At 40.1% G+C, this 21,473-nt stretch overlaps 1 protein-coding gene across 3 annotated transcripts in view; it reads left to right on the top strand.

Annotated features, from left to right (window-relative positions):
• Positions 1-21,473, top strand: part of KIAA1217 (KIAA1217 ortholog) — a 355,505-nt gene that overhangs the window by 39,078 nt on the left and 294,954 nt on the right. The window contains exon 2 of one of the 3 annotated variants that reach the window (XM_077173889.1): positions 20,921-21,016. The exons of the other annotated variants lie outside the window; for them this stretch is intronic. The gene's annotated coding sequence lies outside the window, so the exon portion shown is untranslated. The remainder of the gene's footprint in view (positions 1-20,920; positions 21,017-21,473) is intronic. 3 annotated transcript variants of the gene reach the window in all.

Below are 21,473 nucleotides of genomic sequence, written 5' to 3'. Positions count from 1 at the left end.
AAAATGTCTGCTTGTCTACAGAGGAGCAAATAATTTGCCCTAGGAAGAAAAAAAAAAACAACCTCTTGCTGTTATGCTGAAAGTTATGCTGGTTGATATAGTGATTTATTGTCCAGAATGCCTGAAGATGAGTGGTGTGTGTGGGATTGTTTGTGGGGTGGGATTCCTTCTCCTGTGGGTATGAGAAGGGCTGCATTATGAACCTTGTGTGTGCACTGTACTCTTACTCCTCCTGATTCCAGCAACACTAATTTTTATAACCATAAAACACAATTATCCCTAAGACATGCCTGGTACTCTTGTGGGAGTAATGCTGAAGCAAAATGACTATAATATAGCTGAATGAAGAGCTCAGGTGGTTTCTCTTAAAATTGCAGGGTGGGTCATACTCAAAAAAGAGTCAAATATTAAATGAGGGGTGAAAATATATTGGAGTAGAGCCTAGATTCTGTAAGTGTTGAGGACTATAACCTGGTTTCTTCAATGAGTATTAATCCTAATCATGTATGATGTGGTGGTGAGTAATAGTAGTTAAGCTAAGGATCAGGAGTCCAACTTTCATCATATTTCTAGGAAATATAAGACGTAGTGTTGCATAGCAACAGTTGGAGGTATAGCAATATTTGACTGGAAAATGTTTAGTGCTTTGGGAAGCATTAGGTGGCTGATGAGGTAGGCAGTGAGGAAATGGTATTATTCTCTCTTAGGGAACTGGTTTAAATGCAGTCTTGGTTTTACTGGCTGAAGAACATTAACATCCAAATAACTAGCTAGATGTTTGCAAAATGAGTTATTGGTCTCAGTCCAGTTTTCAGAGCACCCATATTCACATTTCAAAAACTATTTCTGTAACTGGCAGTGCTGCTGGTGTGCTCTGAAGGCAAATCAGACACAAACAGCCATGGAGACAGCCACAGATCTCTCTGCTACTTTGAGTAGCAGAGTACTCCTGCCTGGTTGCAGAGGGCTTCCTGCTCTGGTCCTATTACCAAATTGAGGTGTTTCTACTCTTTATAGCTTGCAACTTTTCTCTACAGCTGTGTGTGAACTTGAGAGCACATTATTTAAATTTTGTCAGATCCTGATATTTTTATTGTACTTTGTGTTAACTGTAGGTGTTTTGAATAAAAGATGGTGCCTAGGATATTTGCTATCTTTTGAGATCCTCCTAAAACATTTTACACTTAAGTTTTTCAGAATGAGATGAGTTCCCATTGAAGGTAAGAGTTTCCCAAAAATGCGCAATCTCTGTCAAACCATCTGTTTTCAGAAGGTCTGTGTTATTCTCACCTGGCACACCTGGAAATAGGAGGTCTGGAAAAAACCAGGAAACCATCCAAAGATGCAGAGGAGTAAAGCTGCTGGAATGACATGACAGGAATTTGGAGTGCCCTAAATGCAGTTTGGTACATTAGCTGTTTATTGCTCAAAGCTTAACAACTTTTTTTCAGAAGAGGTTGTCAGATGCTCAGTAGGACATGAGCATGTTCTAGCCAGGCTGAGGGCTGTCGTAGAGTAACAATGAGCAAAAGGCACAAAAATTGGAAGCTAACAGCATAAGACAGTTATAGAAGTGCTTTCTATGTTTTTGCAAGCATCTAGTTTTACCTTTTTTACTAATATTTAATATACTTTAAGGAAGTAGGTGTAGTAGGTAATCTCCAGGGTAAATCCAATAGAACTGGGAGGTGTGGAAGGGCTCAAATATGTCCTTTTCCACATGAAAATTTCACTCAATGCCAGTGATGACTCTTTATTTTCTTAACTACCTAAAGTAAGTTTGGTAATGAGCGTCATAAGAACATTTCTAACAAGAGAGAGCTCCAGATTTAAGATCTACTAATCTTTAAATAATCATCTAAAAAAGTATTCTATTATTGACTCCACTTATTGCTTCAATTTAGAAGACCTTAAGACATACGTAAACTAAATGAAGGGCAGATTCACAGGACATCTTAAACTAATTTGTTCTGTAAAAATACATCTTTGATTCTTAAAGTAATTTTAAAATGTTGTAGCCATTTCTGGATAAAAAGATTTGTGACTATTCTGCTTATGTTGCTTTTCCTAAAGGTAAGAAATCATGCCTATGTCATTTCACTGTTATAGTATTAGCAGGGATGAGGATTAGTGAGTTCACTCTTTTTAGCAAAGCAAATAAAGGACAACAAACCCTACTGAACTCCTGTCACAAGGCTAATTCTTGTGTAATTTGGAGTTTTGAAGGTCTTTGGTAGAAAACTATTCACCTTTCTTGAGATTACCTTTATTATCTGAACACAATGCAGCATGTCTAGAGGTCTGCTCACATGAGAAGGTGAAGAGTAACATTCCATACTCAAATCTGGGAAAGTCATAGCAAATTTTAAAATATATTACTGATTGTGAACTTGGTAATATTTTATGGTTCTTGGAACTTAAACTGTTTACCATGTATTCATAAAAAAGTTTTTTTTTTTCCCAGACCTTATATTTTCTTTTTCCTTTTGACACTAAAACTTCTTTTGATGACTTCCTATGGTTTTAAATACGCCTTCATCTGTTATTCACTTGGGTCAAGGCAGTTTTCAGCTGTGATTTTTGATTAAGAGAGGAATTTTATAAAATGTTAGAAATTATTTCCCATCCAAAGTACATGTACTTTTTCCTGTGGGTAAATTTTGTGTTGATTCTAAAGGGTTATGGAATTTCTATTACCTTAGTGACACTTGTATCCATAATAAAATGGTTAATTGTGATGTGCTTTTAAATTTCAGGGTCTCCTTCAGTTTATCTCTATATCAGAACCAGTCACATGAAAACTGGAAATGGAAGGGAATATATCTTATATGCACAGTTAGGGCCAGCATCAGCCTATGAATGCTGGAAGGAGCGCATCTTATTTACATGTGCCTGTTTTAGTTTAAATATATTAAGCTCTTTGGCTTTAGTGGGAGTTCTGCATGCCCCATATATTCAGAAAGCTAGTCATGTTCACATAGTTCTTAAATACAGTGTTGACTTAAGCGCTTCTTTTAGGCATCTTTGGACCTGACTTCTAAGTAAATTAGATCCAAAACCAAACTGAATATTCTGTATTCAAATATCATATATATAAGCAGGTAGGTCAGTGCACCAATTTTTTTGCTTCGTTTTTATCTTGACTGAAGAAATCTGCTAGTGCTTCTTGATGTTTGCAATAAAAATTGGTAGAAACATATGCAGAAACTTGAAGAGCTTCATAAAACACTTTATTTCTTGGTTGGTATTGCACTTCAGTTGTGTTTTTATAAAGTGCCCTAGCTTTGAATTAATTTCTGTATGAAGCTCTTGGAGAGTGACATTTTTAGGTTTAATGTATTTTCACCTTTTTCAATCAATTTTATAGCAGTACCTTTTGTTTGCTCATTGTATAATAGGTCTGCTCTTGTGTCTTTCTATGCATAAAGTTGGCTTGCCTTTTATATAAAACTCAAATTTTTATATACATAAACTTAATGCAGGTTTTGTTATTTGTGAGGAAAATTTGGTTGTGCTTCAATGTATCTGTAGGTGTCCTTGCTAAAGGGGACCAGTACTTAAATATATAACCCTAGGATGTCTGTTAGTTCATAGAGTGGAAGAAAGATGTTATTTTCAATGGAATAAGCTATTTCTAAAAAATACACAAGAAATCCCCCCTCCCCACCCCCCTCCTGTTAGAGCACTAAACTTGTTTGTGACATTTAGCATAGATTTAATGTTTCTCTCTTTTTCAGTTGTTTGAGATGTTCTGAAATAGCCCAGGTAAAAAGTGATGACAGCTATACCTTTTTCATTTTGCTTGAATTTTCATAATAGTCTATCACAGAAAAGGAAAAAGTCCATTATTTTTTTTGCTTTGAAGTATATGCTGAAAGAGTCTACATTAAATGTACATATTTTAGATGAAGAATGCACTTAACTTTTTTGGTTATGTAGACTGCTCATATACTTGAAATGCTATCTTCAGAACATTTATAAGATAGAATATGATGGCTTTGATGTAAAACCTAGTAACCCAATAGGAATTTGTATGTAATTTTGTTGATCTTTGGCTCATTATACAGATTATTTTTTCATTAAGGTCTTGTTAACGAAAGATTTAAAGACCTTTCTAAGCTATGTCCAGTATTTTAGGGTCTAGTACTGCAAAAGCAGACAGGAGCTTATGTATCCTGTATTTCCATTGTGAACTAAGGAGTGTGTGGAACAGAGGGAAGCATTTTTAATTTTATGCATATGAAGGTTTCTGTAAAATACATACTGATGAAGGCATTTTGACATATTATGAAATATTCCTGACTTCATACATCTCTTGAGACTTCTTATTAGATATTTTCTTGAACTATTGAAATGACTGAAGTGCAGAGTAGACAAAAACTATTTTAGGACCCGAAATACATGCTCAGGAGCATTCAGTTTTGTTCCTCAGCATGAGTCTACCTGTCTTCTTGAGGAATTGCCTGCCATCAATTCAGTGGCTGGAGCTGTGGTGTTTGTGTGTCTGTACATACAAACACGAGGCTGCTACTGTGAAGGTTTAGCTGGGATGGTGCCTCTAAGAACATCTTCCTCAAAAGGAGCTGGACCTTTTCAGCAATGTATGCTGTGTTTGGTCTTGCCCTTCTCCAAGGGACCACAGAAGGAAGATAAGAAAAGAAATCTCATTTTGCAGTCCACAGATCCTACAGCTTGTGCTGCCAGTTCCCTGGAGGTGCAAAAGCACATCAGGTGCTACAGCACAGTGATCTGGATCTGCATTGCCCTCTGATAGCTGGGCTATGCTCTTTCTCCAGTCCTGGGAGATCAGAGGTGGCATTTTGGATCTGCATGACAGCAGAACTTTCCTGTGAATTAAGTCTGTTCCCAAAGGCTGGCTCAGATCTGTTCTCATCAGAGGATGGTCCTGCCTGCAGTCTGGGCTCCCATGTCCAGTTCTGCTTTCAGGACAGGTTTTCACAAATGTAAATGGGTGCTTGTTTTTGATATTTTGGAGTCCTTGAGCAGTATAAGGAGCTTAAAGAAACATGCAAGGTGTTTGAGGGCCTTTCAAGGTCCTGTCCTGTAGTGAAATTTTAAAGGAAAGTCTTTCCCATGTAAACTGATGGCTATCACACAGAATGCTGTAATACACTGTTGGTGTATTACTACTAGGGCTTGGCATTCTGTGGGATATGGCAGGAAATTTACAACACAGACTAAAAGCTGAATAATCCTCAGCATAAAATCCTGAGGCAAGTGGTAGGCAGTGTGTCAGACTGCCTGCCTGAATAATGAAAGGAAGTGAGTAGGTGCCTGTTTCCAAACACCAGGGCTGTATAAACAGCAACATGTGGGAGTGTCAGTCAGTGAGAGCATGGAGGGCTGCAAGTAGAAAAATTAGCAGACATAGAGAAAATAGAGATGTATTAAAACTGTGTAGAGGAAGAGGTTCCTGCTCTTGGGGATGTGCTGGGAATGGCTGGCACCAGCAGGAGTAGATGGCTGGTAAGGACACGGATGGGCCACTGCTAACCCAGGTGTGAGGCAGTGCTTTGCTCTGAAAATACTGACACGTACAGGCTGCACACCTGATCTTCTGGTGTTTGTATTTCTTCTGATCCTGTCCTTCAGCCTGATGTTCTTCATCCATTGGCTCTGGGTTGTGTTGCCATGGCTCCTTGCTATAACTGTCCTTCTGGCTGTGGTTGGTTGCAAAGCAGTGGTTCAGTGGCATCACCTGGCTGGCAAGCCCTGCTAAACTTGCTCTGACTTTCTCTCTTTTGCTGTTCCCTGCTTGGCACAGTCCTTGCTCTCTCCTCAGCTGTGACTACACAGATTTTCTGCCTAGCCATACTGGTTTTCTAACTAGAAAAGAGCATGGAGAGAAAAAAAGGGGGAAAAATATTGTTGGTAAAATTGTATCAGAGTTTTAAAGTGAATTGCTATTACTATGTGAGAGCAAGGCTGTTGCTTGAGCATGGGCTGGTCTCACCCCACCTACTGAAGAAGCAGGGCAGAAGGAGCTGATGTCATTCAGAGGCCAATCTTTGTCATCTGACCTTTGCCAGCAGCTGCTAACTTCAAATGAGTATTGTTATTACCAGATGTTGTGAATAATTAACTGTATATTAACAACTTCTTGTGGGATTCATAGGAGCATCTGTTCCATTTAAGTGCACTGCAAGTGTAGGAGGAAGTACAGGACTGGGAGAGGGAGAAGTGTGATCCAGGAAACTGCTCACTGGCTCCTTAGATTGATCAAAAACTTCTATCATTGCATACCTCTGGAGTGCATGGTGACACTTCCTTCTTTTATACTCCAGTTTGTGTTTTGGTGGACAGCTAATCATGTCATACAATCTGAGAAAATTAGAAACTTTTAGTACCCTCTTCAGATGCTTTAAAAAAAGTCAATGAAAGCTCATGAAGATGCATTTTGTGAAAGCATAGGTAGGCCAACCATGAGCTGCTACAGGGTGGAGAAACCTATCTATCCCAAAAGATTTTATTTTCCAGGTGTAAAAAGAAAAGTCTTGAATTTTGAGACACACTGATCAGTTGTAATGTTTATGATTACTTTTCTGCTTTGATATGTCTGCAATGTTTGGTTCTGTTCGCAGGTAGGCTGAAAAGACTTTGTGGAGAAAAAAGAACTTGTATTCTCTAAAGGAGAGATGCTTGAACAGTTTGGGGGGAAGGCCAGTCCTGTGGGTGGCTTTTTCATTTCTGTTTTGCTTGGAGGTGGAGCTCAGGGCTGTGTTTGGAGGAAGTGCTGACAGTCATGGATACAGGGTGCAGAGCTCCAGGGCAGTCTCTGCTGCTGGCTCTGGAGCAGCTGCTCACATTGGCTGTGCTGGGTGGACGGAGCTGGTTATGTGCACACACTGCAGTGTCCTAGAAGCACAGGACTGTGACTTAAATTGGATAGCTTTTCCATGGAGAAAGGCAAAGGATGAACCATCTCAAATGAGATTTGGCACTACTTAATGTCTTTTAGATGTGGCAGCACAATACTGCATAATTTGCAGATGAAAGGCCAGCTACTCTCTTCAGTCTCAAACTGGGTTTCTGCAGACGCTGGCTGTCCCTGTGATCACAGAACAAATTGCTTAATTTACTAACTCAGAGATGTCTGCCTGGTGCTGGAGTTTTGTCTTTTCTTCTCTCTTTAATCCTTTGTGTTTAAGGCTGTGAATAAGAGCGTAGCACATCCTACAGCTGCAGGGCCAAGGCACCACTGATAATTGTTTCCACCACTTGGCATACAAAACAATTGCTTTCCTTCAGGATGTTTGCCTGTGACTTGAAAATCATCAAAACTCTCATTTAGAGACTGATGGTCTTTCAGTTCATCCTAATACACATGTTATCTTTTTTAATGGCTTGTATTACATCCCCTGAGCACTTTGTGATGTTTTCCAGATTTTTTGAGCATTATTTCTTGTTCCATTTAAAACTGTGTGTATGCTTTTGGCTTTAGCACTTGATCTTTCTCTGACATTCAGTAATTTTTACTGTGGTAGTAGTTTTACTGAGGGACTCCTAAGTACTCACATTGTGTTTCCTTTTTTCAGTCAAACTGGATCACTTACTGCTGCAAATATGTGTGTGCTTCTTTTTTTTTGAGGTGAATGCATTATGTTAATGAAATTTGCTTTCCTCAGTAGCTCATCAAGTAGTAACTCAAGGTCATTTTGTCTTACTTGAAACTGCTTTTTTAATAACTGTAGATATTGTTTAATAATTCTATGTGGAGTCATTGAAAACGTTACTAAATATTTGTATTTGCACTACTGAAAAGACTTTTAAACTAATGTTCAACTTCAGTTTCTTTCAGTGAATGGGGAAACATACTAGTGACACTGATTATGTCATTCTAAGGCCTCTTTCAAGGCCCTAACAATGATTTAATTTTGTTATTCTAGGAAGGAATATAATAAATTTAAAACTACTCAGAACATTTTTGTGAGGTTTTTTTTGTTCCCTTTACCTTTGTAAGATTTCTAGGGAACTTTAAAATGCTGTCACAAACCCACTGTCACAGTGGCTTTTTTTCAGTAAAAATACTGGATTTTATGTGCTGGGTTGACCCTGGCTGGACATCAGGTACCCACCAAAGCTGCTCTATCACTTTCCTCCTCAGCTAGGAAGGGGAGAGAAAATATAACAAAAATTCATGAGTTGAGATAACAACAGGGAGAGGGTCATGGGTAAAACAGACCCTAATTTTGGGAAAATTAGTTTGATTTTATTTGATAGGTAGTAAATGAGAGCAGGGTAATGAGAAAGAAAAACTAAATCTTGAAATAGCTTCCCCCATCCTTCCCTTCTTCCTGGATTCATCTTCACTCCCCATTTTCTCTACCTCCTCCCCCCAGCAGCACAGGGGGATATAGGGAATGGTGACTGTGGTCAGCTCATCACATACTGTCTCTACCCTTCCCTCCTCCCCAGGGAGAGCACTCCTGCCCCTGGGGGTCCCTCCCATGGGAGACAGTCCTCCACAGGCTTCTCCAGTATGAGGCTTTCCCAGGGACACATCCCTTCACACTCTGCTCCAGTGTGGGTCCCTTCCACGGGTGCAGTCCTTCAGGAACAGGCTGCTCCAGCATGGGGCCCTCACAAGAAAACAAGTCCTGTCAGAAATCCTGCTCTAGCATGGACTCCTCTTTCTACAGACTCTGCCAGGACCCTGCTCTAGCGTGGTCTTCCCATGAAGTTACAGCCTCTTTCAGGGGCATCCCCCTGCTCCAGGGTGGGTTCCTCCACAGGCTGTGGAGGGATCTCTGCTCCCCCTCTGTGGGCTGCAGGGACACAGCTCCTCACCATGGCCTCGCCACGGGGCAGGGGAATCTCTCCTCTGGCTCCTGCATCACCTCCTGCCCCTCCTTCTGCACTGGCCTTGTGTCTGCAGCGTTCTTGCTCTCACATATTCTCACTCCTCTTGGGGCTGCTGTTGTTCCAAGAAGATTCTTTAAATTTGATTCCCTGGGGTGCCAGCACCATCACTGATGTGCTCAGCTTGGCCAGTGGTGGGCCCATCCTCGAGGATGGAATTGGCTCTGTTGGACATAGGAGAAGCTTCTGGTAGCTTTTCACAGAAGCCACCCCTGTAGCCCCTCTGCTACCACAACCTGACCATGCAATCCCAATCCATTAAAAAGAAAAGACAACAAACAAACAAAATCTCTCCCAGCTTAATTAATAAGAGCGAACAACTGATTTTTTTATCCTAGAAGAATTGGTTGGTTTGTTCTTTTTTCTGTTTTATCTGACACTTGTCATTGTCTGGCCTGTACTGTTGGCTCCAGTTTAAAGCAATTACATCACCAGGAAGCAGTAGGACATTAGTACAGGTGGATGGTAATTTTTGAAGGAGTGTTAAGTTGGAAACCACTCAACTGTTACCAACCCAAGTCTGTTGCTCATAGAGCTTCAGAGATAAAAGTGCTAGGAGTGTGCACATGAGTTTGGAATTTAAAAATAAATATTCTATGCCAAGAGAAGTGATTTTCTTTTAGCCCAATATAAAAGGCAAAACTTGACTGTAGGGAATTAATGATTTTGGTACTTGAATGTGTTTACTAATTAAATTAAGATTTTTAGATTTTTTTTTTTTGGTGATACTCTTTGCTCAATGTCCTTGCACAGATCCCTTGCAAGAAAACTAATGTGGACTAGGTTTTATTTCTGAATATAATATCCTGCATTTACTGAAGAAAATACAGTAGAGACAGCCACTCTATTTTTATGAGTATATTTTATTAATTTGTTTTTTCTTTTCCCCAGATTTATTCACATACTCATTCTTGTAAATCAAGAACACTTTAAAATATCTGTGAAGGTAACTTGTTGTCCATTAAGGAGGATTGCTTTTTTTCTATTCCATTTTCCTGTGCATTGTATGCTTTTCTGTGTACACTCAAAGTACCTTTGTTCCAGGTGGCATATTCCATCCCACTTGACAGAAAAATAACTTCTTCCTAGCACAGGTTGTGACCCTGTGCTTGCTTCCCTCCACACTTGGATCTTCTCCAAGAAAAGGTATTTTAGAATTTTCTCTCTGTGTCTTTGTTGGTGGATGTTGATGGGCAGAAGTAGGAACAGGCTTCTTGTACTATGGAAAAATCTTTTACAAAGTCCTCCAGGATGCATAGATTAGTAAAGAATCAGCTGTTAATACTCCTTTATCAATTAGGAAAGCAATAAGCAAACTAAGTGACATCCTGCCATGGTGTATATTCAGTCTGACTCCTTACAAAATTTACCGATGCACTTATTAGCAGCTCAGATTTAGGTCTCAGTATGTGTTGGTGAGGCAGCATAAAGCTCTTAACAACAGTTAATTACTTACAATGTTTTCTGGAACCTTACAAGATCTATGTAGTGCTGTGTAATTTAGTTGTCATAATTGTGTTAAATTTCTTGACATTATCTGTCATAAGACTTTCCAGCAAACAGAGAGATAAGTAGTATTTTTCTACTGAACTTTTGAACCTTTGCTAAGACAAGATGTGCGAAAAATACTAAAAAAATAGAGACAAATTTATGAGTTGGTAGGCGCCAGCAGTCTAATATTGGAGTCTGATAGGAAAATACCCCACAATTAAGAGCACTAAATTCAAAGTTTGAATTCTAGCCAAGTGTCTGAAGGCACTCTGGGAAGGAAAAGTGTAAATGTTGATTTTTTTTTTTTCTTTTTAAAAAAGGTTAACATTGCTTGGAACATGAATAGTTAATAGATATGCAAGAGACAACATAACATAGTTGGTGAGATACCTGGTAAGGGGTCATAAAAACTGAGTTAGATACTGCTGGGAACTTAAGAATATTGTTGAGGTAATTTCTTTAGCTGTTGATCTGTGCTAGGAAGGATGAGTTTGATTTTATCTTTAATAAAGGCTGGAGTAATAGATCCTGGCCTGCCTTAGTCTGGCAAGGAGGGAGAGGGGTGGGAAGAGCCACTTACAGCATGGTCTGGTGAGAAAGAGGAGACCTCTTGTAGGATTTTAGTTTTTTAATCATCTCTACAGAGAATTAATTTCTCTTCTCCTTCTCTGATACTTTAAACTCCATTTGTATTTACTTCTGTATCATGTCCCAGTGCATGAATGTGAGTGCCTGAACACCAGAGGTGCCATTCTCTCTCTTGGCTCTGCGTGGTCAGGATGCATCCTGGGGATTGAATGATTTCCACATTACTGAAGAGTAAGTCTGAGGAGGCCTTCACTTGTAGTCAGTAGCAAAACTTCCAGGATGACTTGCCAGTATTACAGGCATCTTGAAACAGTGGACTTTTCATTTCACTTCATTCAGGCTTGTCCCTGCTGGGAGCCCACTCCTGGCTCCAGGACTGGTGGTGTGGAGGGTTGGGGCTCCCCTTAGTGTACAGCTGCTGTTGAGTTGAGCTGTTCTTCAGTGTTATGGTAAGTAAAACTCAAGATCAGAGAAACTCTAACTATCATGTAATTTTTAGATGTAAATGTGTTAATGTTTAACAGAATCTCTCTCTTGGTGCTGTGGAGGGTCATCTATAGGAGCTCAGAGATGTAATTTTTTTGAGGTAATAGGAAAAGCTTGAAATGTCAAGCAGTTGAAAAGTTGTCAGCTGAAATACTTTTTGGAGGTGAAAGAGAAATTCAGTTGTAGAAACCATCTCAGGCGAGTCTATGTGTCTTGCATGGACTTTGTGATAGTTATGTGCAGTCTTAGAGTAGGAGCAGTTTCTTATTTTCCTGCTCTCTCAGACATCCCTTGCCTCATGCATAGCTTTTTAAATGTCTCTGTTGTTTTTCTCTCCCCTTCTAGATTGTCTTTCTTGTTGTTATTGCTGCACTTTAAGTAACACGTCAGAAGTGATGGAAACACAATGATAGGGCCAGCAAACAGAAGGCTGTGGGGAGGCAGGCAGTGCACATCAGGCTTCATTTAGACAAGTCTCAGAATAAAGTTTCAGGCCAAAGCTCTCATAATTTGTGCTCTTTCTAGTGCAATTAAGTGGAAATTACTATTTTCTAAAAGAACTGGAGAAAATTGATACTGTCAAGCAACTTGAACTTTTTTATTCTCATATGTAATTTTCCTTCTTTCTCATAAAATATCAATAAATAATTAAAACAAAGAACAATCTTTTTCTTTCAGTTGAATATCAGGGTAGGGTTAATTCTCCACTGAAATACAGTATTGGTCACTGCAAAACAACTGTCTGCATGAAAGCAGGCACTAAAGCAGATATATTCTCTCAGTAGGACTCCATCCTGGGATTTCTTGGAGAACTTCATCCATTCCCATTTGTCTGGTCAGAAACCTGATTTTCTGCAGTCTGAAAGTGAAGCAGTCAGCTTCAGGTGCTGGGGAAGTGAGCTTGAACTCTGGGGGAGCACCTCTGGAGCTCTCTGTGGCCTCTATTGCCACTCTTTGTGGTGCATGATATTGGGCAAGTGTCTTCACTTAGCTGCTGTGCTGAAAACCAGCAGTGTCCTACCTGAGTGCAAAGTTCAGAGCTTGAAATTCTTGTTTCAGGAATGCAACAGGCAGCAGGTGCTCTAGCGGTTGAATACCCAGGGATTTTGCCTGATTTACCAAGAATGCCAGGGTTTGAGCCTAGAGATGACAGGATATGTATTGCATATTCAGGAAATGCCTGAATGTCCAGTCAACATCTTCTTTTTCGTGGGGGGCAGAAAGCAGAAACTCACCGCTCTTCTTTAATCTTACAGAACTGGAGAATTCAACCAGACCCTCTTATCACTGAGATAATAAAATGATAGTTACCATTTGTCATGTGGCCTTGTGAGAGGTTCAGCCAAATCCTTTGGCAGCTTCCCCAACCTTATTGAGATGTGGGTTTGGGGAAGTAATGAGGCCATTAAAACAGCTGGCTCCAGTAAATAGGCTTGGATTGAGTTCTCACAAATTAAAATGCATGGAAAGAGATGTACAAATATGCATGTAAGGTTTTGGGTTTGGAAAGGACAGACTGCATTAATCTGATTCCTTAGTTTATCTAAGTCCAATGGGTTGTGCTGCTCAAATAAAAAAGTGACTTGAAAGTAGAAGTCTATTTTTTTCCCCCTTCAGAATCATACAAATCTGGAATGTGTATCTGAAGCCAAGGGAGACATTTTGGAGAAAAGGGCATTGCATTTGAGTGACGTTATAAATAGAAATGGAAAAGAACATCTCTTTAACAAAAAATACTGGGAAGTAGCTTTGTACTGAGGGTGTCAAGGGCAAAAAATACAAGTGCCTGTAATATGGAACTCAGCAAATAAATTAAAAGGAGCTAAATATGGTTCTGAGGAGAAACAGGGCTTGATTAGTTAGTTGCTCTTTCTCCAGTGGCTATAATTGTCTTGGTGCTGTGGCATCCCCAAGGCTTGCCCAGACCTCAGCAAATCTAATCACAATATGAAATACAGCTTTGTATTAGCTCAGGCTTGAGCCTCCTGTAGGCTCCACCTGGGCTAGCAAGCAGGATGAGGGCATTGGTGTGAGCTCCAACAGCTGGTTAAAGCTCAGTGTGGCCTGGAACAACCAGCTCTGATTCCCACATCTGGGCAGCTGTTCCCAGTCACCAGGGGCTCAGCCTCTCTGGGGTATAAATGGGCCCAACCAGGGGGTGCAAGGCTTCACCAGCTTCAGGGACTGCAGGTGGGCACTGCCCCAGGGTGAAGCCCTGGGAAGGGGCTCTGTTTGGAGCTGCTGCCTTGGCCCTCAGGCTGGGTCAAGTCTGCTGATGTGATGCTCCAGACTAACACTGAGCAAGTCTGCTGCTGTCTCCTTTCTGTGTCAGCTGTAGTCCTGTGGATATGGTTTTCTCTTGATTTATGCAAGAATTAATTAAGTCAATGATTTTATGTGTCGGTATCATCTCATATTGTGAGTGGTCTGCTGGTATAGGAAGAAGGAAATAATTAGGTTTTAGCATAATATTTTGCAGTAATTAAGTCCTTTATAGAGTATCATGTATAGATTTGTAAAAACCTCTTATTTTAATACTTCTGTCTGAAGTTCTGTTGTCTGCTCCCTGCATACCAGTCTCATGCTTCTTCTCTCCATGTTGCACAAGGTTGTATTACATCTCTTTGGGCTGTCCTATATATTAAGTAATCCCTGTAATAATCTCTTTTCTTGTTCTCAATCCTTTAACTCTTGTCTGAAAATCTATTCTCCCATGCTCTCTTATGATGCTGATGTTGCACTTCAGTGTTCTGGGTTGGAGGCTGGAGGCTGTCCTCTGCTTTCACTCCAGCCATGGTGACAGGAACTGGCCCTTGAAAAGGCAATTTCCACTACATGGGAAGTTTAAAAGCTAAAAGGTGGTAGGCTACCCAGCAAGGTCATCTTACCTCTCATTTTTTTTTTTAACATGTGATTTTCACAGACAAAATACTATGCATTTTTAGGGATAATTGTGATTAGTGAAGCTATAGAATAGATGGAGTTGATCCTGGAAACCTTTTGTAGATAGAGTAATAGGAATTTGGCTGTAATTGATGTCCCTGTGAAGGACAGTAAGAGTCAGGGACACAGAAGCCCTTGAGAAGGTTCTACATTGGCTTTGTTAGAAGCAAAGATAGGCTAAACTTGATATATGCTATAGAACACCACACAGGAGGGTACAAATAGTGGTTGCTGTTCCTGAATTTCCCTGTTAGCACAGGAGTGGCAGCTGTAGCCCACTTGTTGATGGCTTTTTAGGATGCTCTTCTCATGGCCAGCACTGACAGTTGCATGCCCCATGCTGGCAGTAGGACAGAGGTGTTTTGGGGTGACTGCATTACATCAGCCCCTCCTGAGGCGGGTATGGATTATGTCTGCAGTCATGCAAATCCAGTTTATTATGAAATGGCTTTCTTGCCCCTCCCTCTCCCTTTCTTCCCCCTCCTTGGAACATTCCTTCTAATAATTTATGAGGATACTGAGCAAACTTTTCCCACAGGATTTTTGTTGAAGTGGGATAAGCAAGTAGCAGTTATTTTTTTCTCAGCTACCTGTTTTATGATAGTTAGCTCTAAAAGCGTATAAAATCACAAACTCCAGACAGTTTTTGACAAGAACTCCTGATAAAGTAATTCTGTGCATCTGCTGCCAGATAGTCTGGCTCCATAAGTATCTCTGTCTCGTTATGGACTTTGAAAAATAAAGCTGAATGATCTCTTCATTTGAGTCTGTAACTGGCCTGCTTGGCAATGAGTTATATAGTAATAACTAAAGACCCTAAATGTAGCTTCCAAGCAATTAAAAAAATAAATTTATGAGATTCCCAGGGAACAGCTTGTAGCTCTTTGGGGAAGCTGCAAGGGGAAAAAGTAACTGTCTGAGGAAGAAAGAAACAGAGCTCAGAAAACACTCAAGAGTAAGAGAGTTGGGAAGCCAAGGGAAGTAAGAAAGGGAAGACACAAAGACCTCCACCCAAAAAGAAAAAAATTATGTCACTTCTTTTCCTTGTGGCACTTTGACTTTATTCTGTTATTCTGATTATTAGCCAGAGAGGAATGAATCAATTTCTGCTTTAGATCATGTGTGCTTGCTTACAATTGTTTCAACAGTGTATAGACTTAACATGCAATTCAGCACTGAAAATTGCCTAAAAATATCAGTAGAATTTAATGGGGTTTTTGTCTTTATAGTTTCTATTTTAATATGTGCCAAGGTTAAAGATATGTGAGGATTGTGATTTTTCTCTTTTTAATTATTATTATTTATTCTGAACTCTGCAAATTCATTCAAGAGTCAAGCTACGTTCATTCCTTTTCACTCAATAATGCAACTTTTCTGAAAAAATTATATCTTAATTAACAATTGTATTGTACCTGAGCCTTATGGAGTCCTTGGTGATAGCTGTGTAGATCATCTGAGACTAATTCTTACAAAAGAATGAGCGTTGAAATGTGCATAGCAGTTCTGATAATTAATTTCCTTCCCTCCTTCTCCAGATCCCATTGTCAGAGCCCTGGGGAGAGGAGCTCTGTGTGTGCTATGCTGACACAGCCAAGGGCCAGAGAACTTGTTGCATCAGGCCCCTGGTAGAAGATTCCTAAGTAAGAAAGTCACATCTTCAAAGCAGAATAGCACTTCAGATATGGGCTGAAATGGGACTGACTAAATGTCAGGGTTTTCTGCATTCTCTTGGACTTCTTAGTGTTTTCTCTTCCTAAGGAAAAAAGAAAATATTTTTCCTCTCCAAAGGAATGACTTTGTTTTTTGTTTTTTCCTACTCAAAGTAATAATGGCATGCTTAATTTTTAAGGCAATTCACTGGATAATAGGATTTCAGGGTTACTGCTTTTATCCTCCTGGAAAACCAGTGTGCACACGTCCTAAGTAGAATTAATGCTTTTTGAGGTATGTGTTTTGCTTTTCCTATAAGCTAATTCTCTCTCTTGAAAGGCAAGGGAATTAAAATTGAAACTTAGAGAAATACTATTTACTGAATGTGTATTTACTAATAATATAGAGTTACATGTCCTACATATCCCACACCATCTAGTGGAAACTTTTTGCATAAGCAGTGTGAGGTCAAGGGAATTGAAGGGATTGAGAGTTTTCACAGTGAGAAAGAATTTGAACCTTTTCCCTCAGCCACCACAGAAAAAGTGCCACATGGATTAAGGATGAATTTTTACCCCATCTCCTTGAAAAACACATAGGATAGCTAGTTACTCCACAAGAGGAAACGTACTCAGGTATATTCGCCCTTATTGTTAAACAGATCCTTACTGAAGCCCTCATGGACAGATGTAAAGTGGAAAGATAGGGGTTGGGAGAGGAGCCAGGCAAAAGGTCTTCAGAAACCTGTGAGTTTTGGGTGGGGACTGGCCATGCTGTATCTTCTGATATCACATGATAATTCTTACAAAATACTCAAACAGTTTTTACAGAAATACTTTGGCTTTGCTGGGTACACCCAAGTGGTGTGGCTGCCTTGGCTAGGAAAGGACAGCTGGAGAGAAAGCTTTTGGATGGGCTCTGGTTCAAGCACAGAGCCTCTGGTCACCTCTGGCAATTGTGACCCTGCACATCTGACTGCAGGGGGCCACTTCTCTCTTAAATGACCACTTTGTCATCTCAGATGCAAAGCTGTACAGACAGTGGGACTTGGCTGCCATAGCAGAGGTAGTAATGGTAGCTGATAGCTGAGTTTGTGTGGTGAAAAGGGGAGAAACAGGGAAGCTTGGACTGAGTTCAAGACTGGATCTTTTCATCTAGGAATTACTTTCTGATTTTTTTAAACTTTCTTTGTTGTGCATTGAAATATGGATTATGGTTTATCATTTAACATCAACTGAGCTTTTTAACCTAAGAAATTCCCATTACTGGTATTGTTCTTAAATAGTAATGCCTTTGGCTCTTCCTGACTTGTGGCTTACACTGGTAGCATTTCATGCCATAGGTCATGGATTTGGCACAGAGTGTTTGGAGCTCATGCTGTGAGTTAAGTGTGTGTGTAGATGGATTTTGACATCCTCTTGTCTGGGCACATGTGCTGCTTGGGATGGAGTCAGCAGATCAGGTAGTCTCTTCTGATGTTAGGGGATGGTCGTATTGGTCCCCACACACTTGCCTACCATGTATGTGAAGCTCAGAGAAAGATGAACCTCCCTTTATATATCTCTTATGTTCTTGCCTTTTCCCCATCTGAAATAGAAGGTCTATTTTCTTCTATGGCCAGCATGAAGGTGACCCAGGTAGAGAAAACCAAGAAAGCCATCAATTCAACAGTAAGGCAGTTATCTGTTTCCAAATCATGAAATCTAATTTATTGAGGAGGGTTTTATACCAGCTTTGTGTTTAACAGACTTGGTTTTGATAAATTTTGAGCTGAGAATATGTCTGATGGGAAGGGATGCTGATTTTGAGGTCTGCAGGTTAGAGCCTGCCAGCACATATCTGAAGGTGCAACTTTCTGGTATTGAGGGAGAAGACACGGACTTGCAGAAAGGGCAGTCACAGGAAAGTAATTGCTAAAATGGAGATCTGTCTGAAATGGAGGTGGCTGCAAGAAGCGTGCTTTACTGGACATACCCATTTACTTTCTGGTCTTTCCAAGTACTGTGCTCTGCTGGTTAAGAAATAACAGCCTTCTAGACTTGAAGAATGGTTTGGGTTAGAAGAGACCCTCAGGATTACCCAGTTCCAGCTCCCCTGGCATGGGCTAGGACAACTTCCAGTAGACCAGGTTGCTCAAAGCTCCATCCAGCCTGGCTGAAGAAAGTGAACATTTCTAGGGACAGATCTACAACTTCTCTAGGCAACTTGTTCTGTGCCTTGCCACCCTCACACTTCCTAATATCTAATCTAATCCTACCCTCTTTCAGTTTAAAGCCATTTCCCCTTTTCTTATCATGCATGCCCTATTTAGAAGTCCTTGTCCAGCTTTTTTGTAGACCCCCCTTTTGGTACTGACAGGTTGCTCTATGGTCTTCCTGAAGCCTTCTCTTCTCCAGGCAGAATAACCCCACCTCTCACAGCCTGTCTTCAGTGCAGGTGGGCTTCAGCCCTGTGATCATCTTCATGTGCCTCCTCTGGACTCACTGCAGCACCTCAAAATCCTTTTTATTCTGAGGCTCCTGTTAGTCTCACAAGAGCAGAGTAGGAGTGGTAAGGATGCCCACACACTCAGACATTACAGTAATTTGTACCCATCCTCAAATCTGGATTTTTTTTTGAAGAAGAGTGCTTTCTGCTCTAAACAGCTTGAGCTAAGAATGGAAGGAGAAATACAAAAAAAACCAAACTAAAGCAATAGTTGCAACTTGGTCATTCTCCAAATAACAGTTGTTGTCTCTTCCTGTAGCAGTAGCAGAATTCATTTGTAGAAAACAATCCCAGCTGTAACACAGAGTCTGTGTTTAGACAATAGCCTGAAGACAAAAAAAGAATTTTAGTTTAGAAAGAAATATCATACAGACTGGCTGCAGCTGAAAATCTGCATGACACTACAATGTTTTTTTTTCTCCTAACTAAAGGTAAAGGGTTTTGAGTCTAGGAGAAAGTAACCCCCTAAGTATAGGTTTCAAATATGTTAGCATATGTGTATATATACACAGTTCAAATATATATATATATATATATATATATATATATATATATATACACATAAGTTTCTGGAGAAAAACTAGTGTTGGGAAAGATGTGCTAATCACAGGTTTCAAATGCAGCAGCTTGGTGGAATTGAAACTGCCTGTACTTTGATTTCTGTACCTGAACATGTACTCTGATATGAAATTGTCACTCTCTGAAGAGGAGGAATTTAGTGGGTGAGAACATGGGGAAGAGGTTTGTTTTTTTTTCATGTCCTTCCTTTCAGAAACATAGCTTACTTCCTGAGGGTTATTAGTTTCATACCTTACAAAAGAAGAATTGTTTTCATCTCCTGTTCTAAGCGTGGCTTATTTTGTTCCTCTGACAATGTTGACCAGAGACCTACAATTTAATATTTTTAGTGGTGAGCTAAGCTGTGTTCTACTGTGTGCTACCTATTTCTTCTATCACAAAATAGAGATGAAGGTCTGTTTCTTTTTTGAAGAAGTTTATAGTGTCAGTATTTGGAACTTTTTTCCTGACTTTCATCAAAATCTCAGCAAGCTTTTTCTCAGGAGATTTTACTTGGCTTGTTCTTGTCCCTCTCAAATCAACATCACATGAACCGAAATATAAATATTTTTATATTTACAACCATTTTATGGAATTAATGAAAAATTCTCCACCTCACACAGCCACCTGCTGTTCCCCACTGAGGATTTAATTCATCTCTGCTTTGTATGCTGAAGTGTCTCAGGGTCTATCATGAGCATCTGCAGGATGGAAGAAGTCTGTCAAAACACGGAGCAATTTGGTCTCAGAATGCTCAGAGCTTTCCCCCTCCAATGTGTTCTGGGAATGGATTTGCCAAAGCAGAGTCCCTCAGACCACAGGCAGCCAGCTGGGCTTTGCTCTGGGCTTTCAGTTGGGTGTCAGAAGGTTCTTGATTAAAAGTCACATTCTTCAGCATTTACAAGTCCTTTCTTAAAACATATAATAAACTCCTGCTTAGTTTTTATTGGGCACCTCTTGCTATAGATTTACAATTACTCAATTTCTAAAATGGCCCCTGAATTGGAAACTGAGTGGGTCCTTTCGTGTGGTGATGTGAATTCCTAGCAGAGGTCTGGCTGCTGCAGCCTGTGATTCTGCTGGCTGCTGCTGAATTCTGAAACATCCCAGTGGGGGTTTCCCAGCGCCTTGGGGGCTGTTAGTGAGCTAGGGTACTTTGAAAACTTCAATTTCGCTGTCTCCAAACTGGCAAAGCCTTGTGAAACCTGCATGTTTTAAAAGCCCTGAGTAGTGACACTGGCAGAAAAGTAGTTTTCCTCAATGTCTGCCTTTTTTTCATAATAAATTGCATTTTAAAAGTTAGTGTTTAATGATGAAAGTGGGAGGAGTTTGAAGAAGAAATCAGAAGCATGAAGTCCTTCTGAAGGTGAGTATCTGGATGCCCCTGTTAGTAGCCACATTTTAGACTGATTTGCAAATTCAGTGTATGTTACCTTGAAATGTATCATGCCTTTCTGCTGCTTCAGGGAATGCATAAATAGTGAATCTGTATATTCTGATTTATAGGGAATGAGTGCCTTTCATTTGTTACACAACCTTGGCACCTTGCTCATTCATCTATGGACAGAAAAGCAATTGACTTCTCATTTCCTGTGTTTCACATTCTGTTATGGAGCAGAAAGAAGCTTGTGATGAACTGTTACAACATCTTTTTTAATGCATATATAAAATCATTATGCTGAAAGTTTAACCCAGTAAATGTTTCAAGGATGGTTAAGTATAAGTAGTGTCAGCATCAGTCAGTAGTTCTGTGTCATACAGAAATATTTTTGACCTCAGCAATCAGCATAGGAAACTTTTTCATTATTTTAACCTCCTGGGTGTAACTTTTTACCAGGTTCTGGAAGAGTTTGGCAGCTCATGCATCTGTGCAGGACTACTAACAAGAGGAAATTAACGTGACTTTTCTGGAGAGAGCTATCTGTACGTGCAGGTATGGCTGTTCTTCAGCTTGCTCAGAACAGATCACCTGATGGATAACTCCAGCTTTGCAAAGCAAATTTGTGAGAGGTCAACATGGGTGAGAGTGATTTACTCAAAGCAGGAACTGAAGGTGATTTATGCTATCTGTTCTCTCCACGTGGCAGCTTGGGTTTTACCTGGTGACACCACTTTCTGTAATAAATGTGGGCTATGCTTGTGTTCTTTTTTAGGATACTTTCTCCTAGTTTTGTCTTTGCTTGCTTTCTCTGCAGGAGAAATTAAATAATTTTTTGTGAAAGCTCTTCTGTTGTTCCTTCCTCTCACCCTGCCTTTGACAACTCTAATACATCTGCCTTGTTTATTTCTGAGCAAATATAGATTTAATTTACATTGTGGCTCTAGTTGTGTTCATGTATCTCTTTTTGGTGCCCAAAGGCCCAAGTGTGCCGCCTCCTTGTCATGAATTG

This window comes from Agelaius phoeniceus, chromosome 1 (assembly GCF_051311805.1).
Source record: "Agelaius phoeniceus isolate bAgePho1 chromosome 1, bAgePho1.hap1, whole genome shotgun sequence".
NCBI lineage: Eukaryota > Metazoa > Chordata > Aves > Passeriformes > Icteridae > Agelaius > Agelaius phoeniceus.
This window is presented reverse-complemented; position numbering and strand designations above follow the sequence as displayed.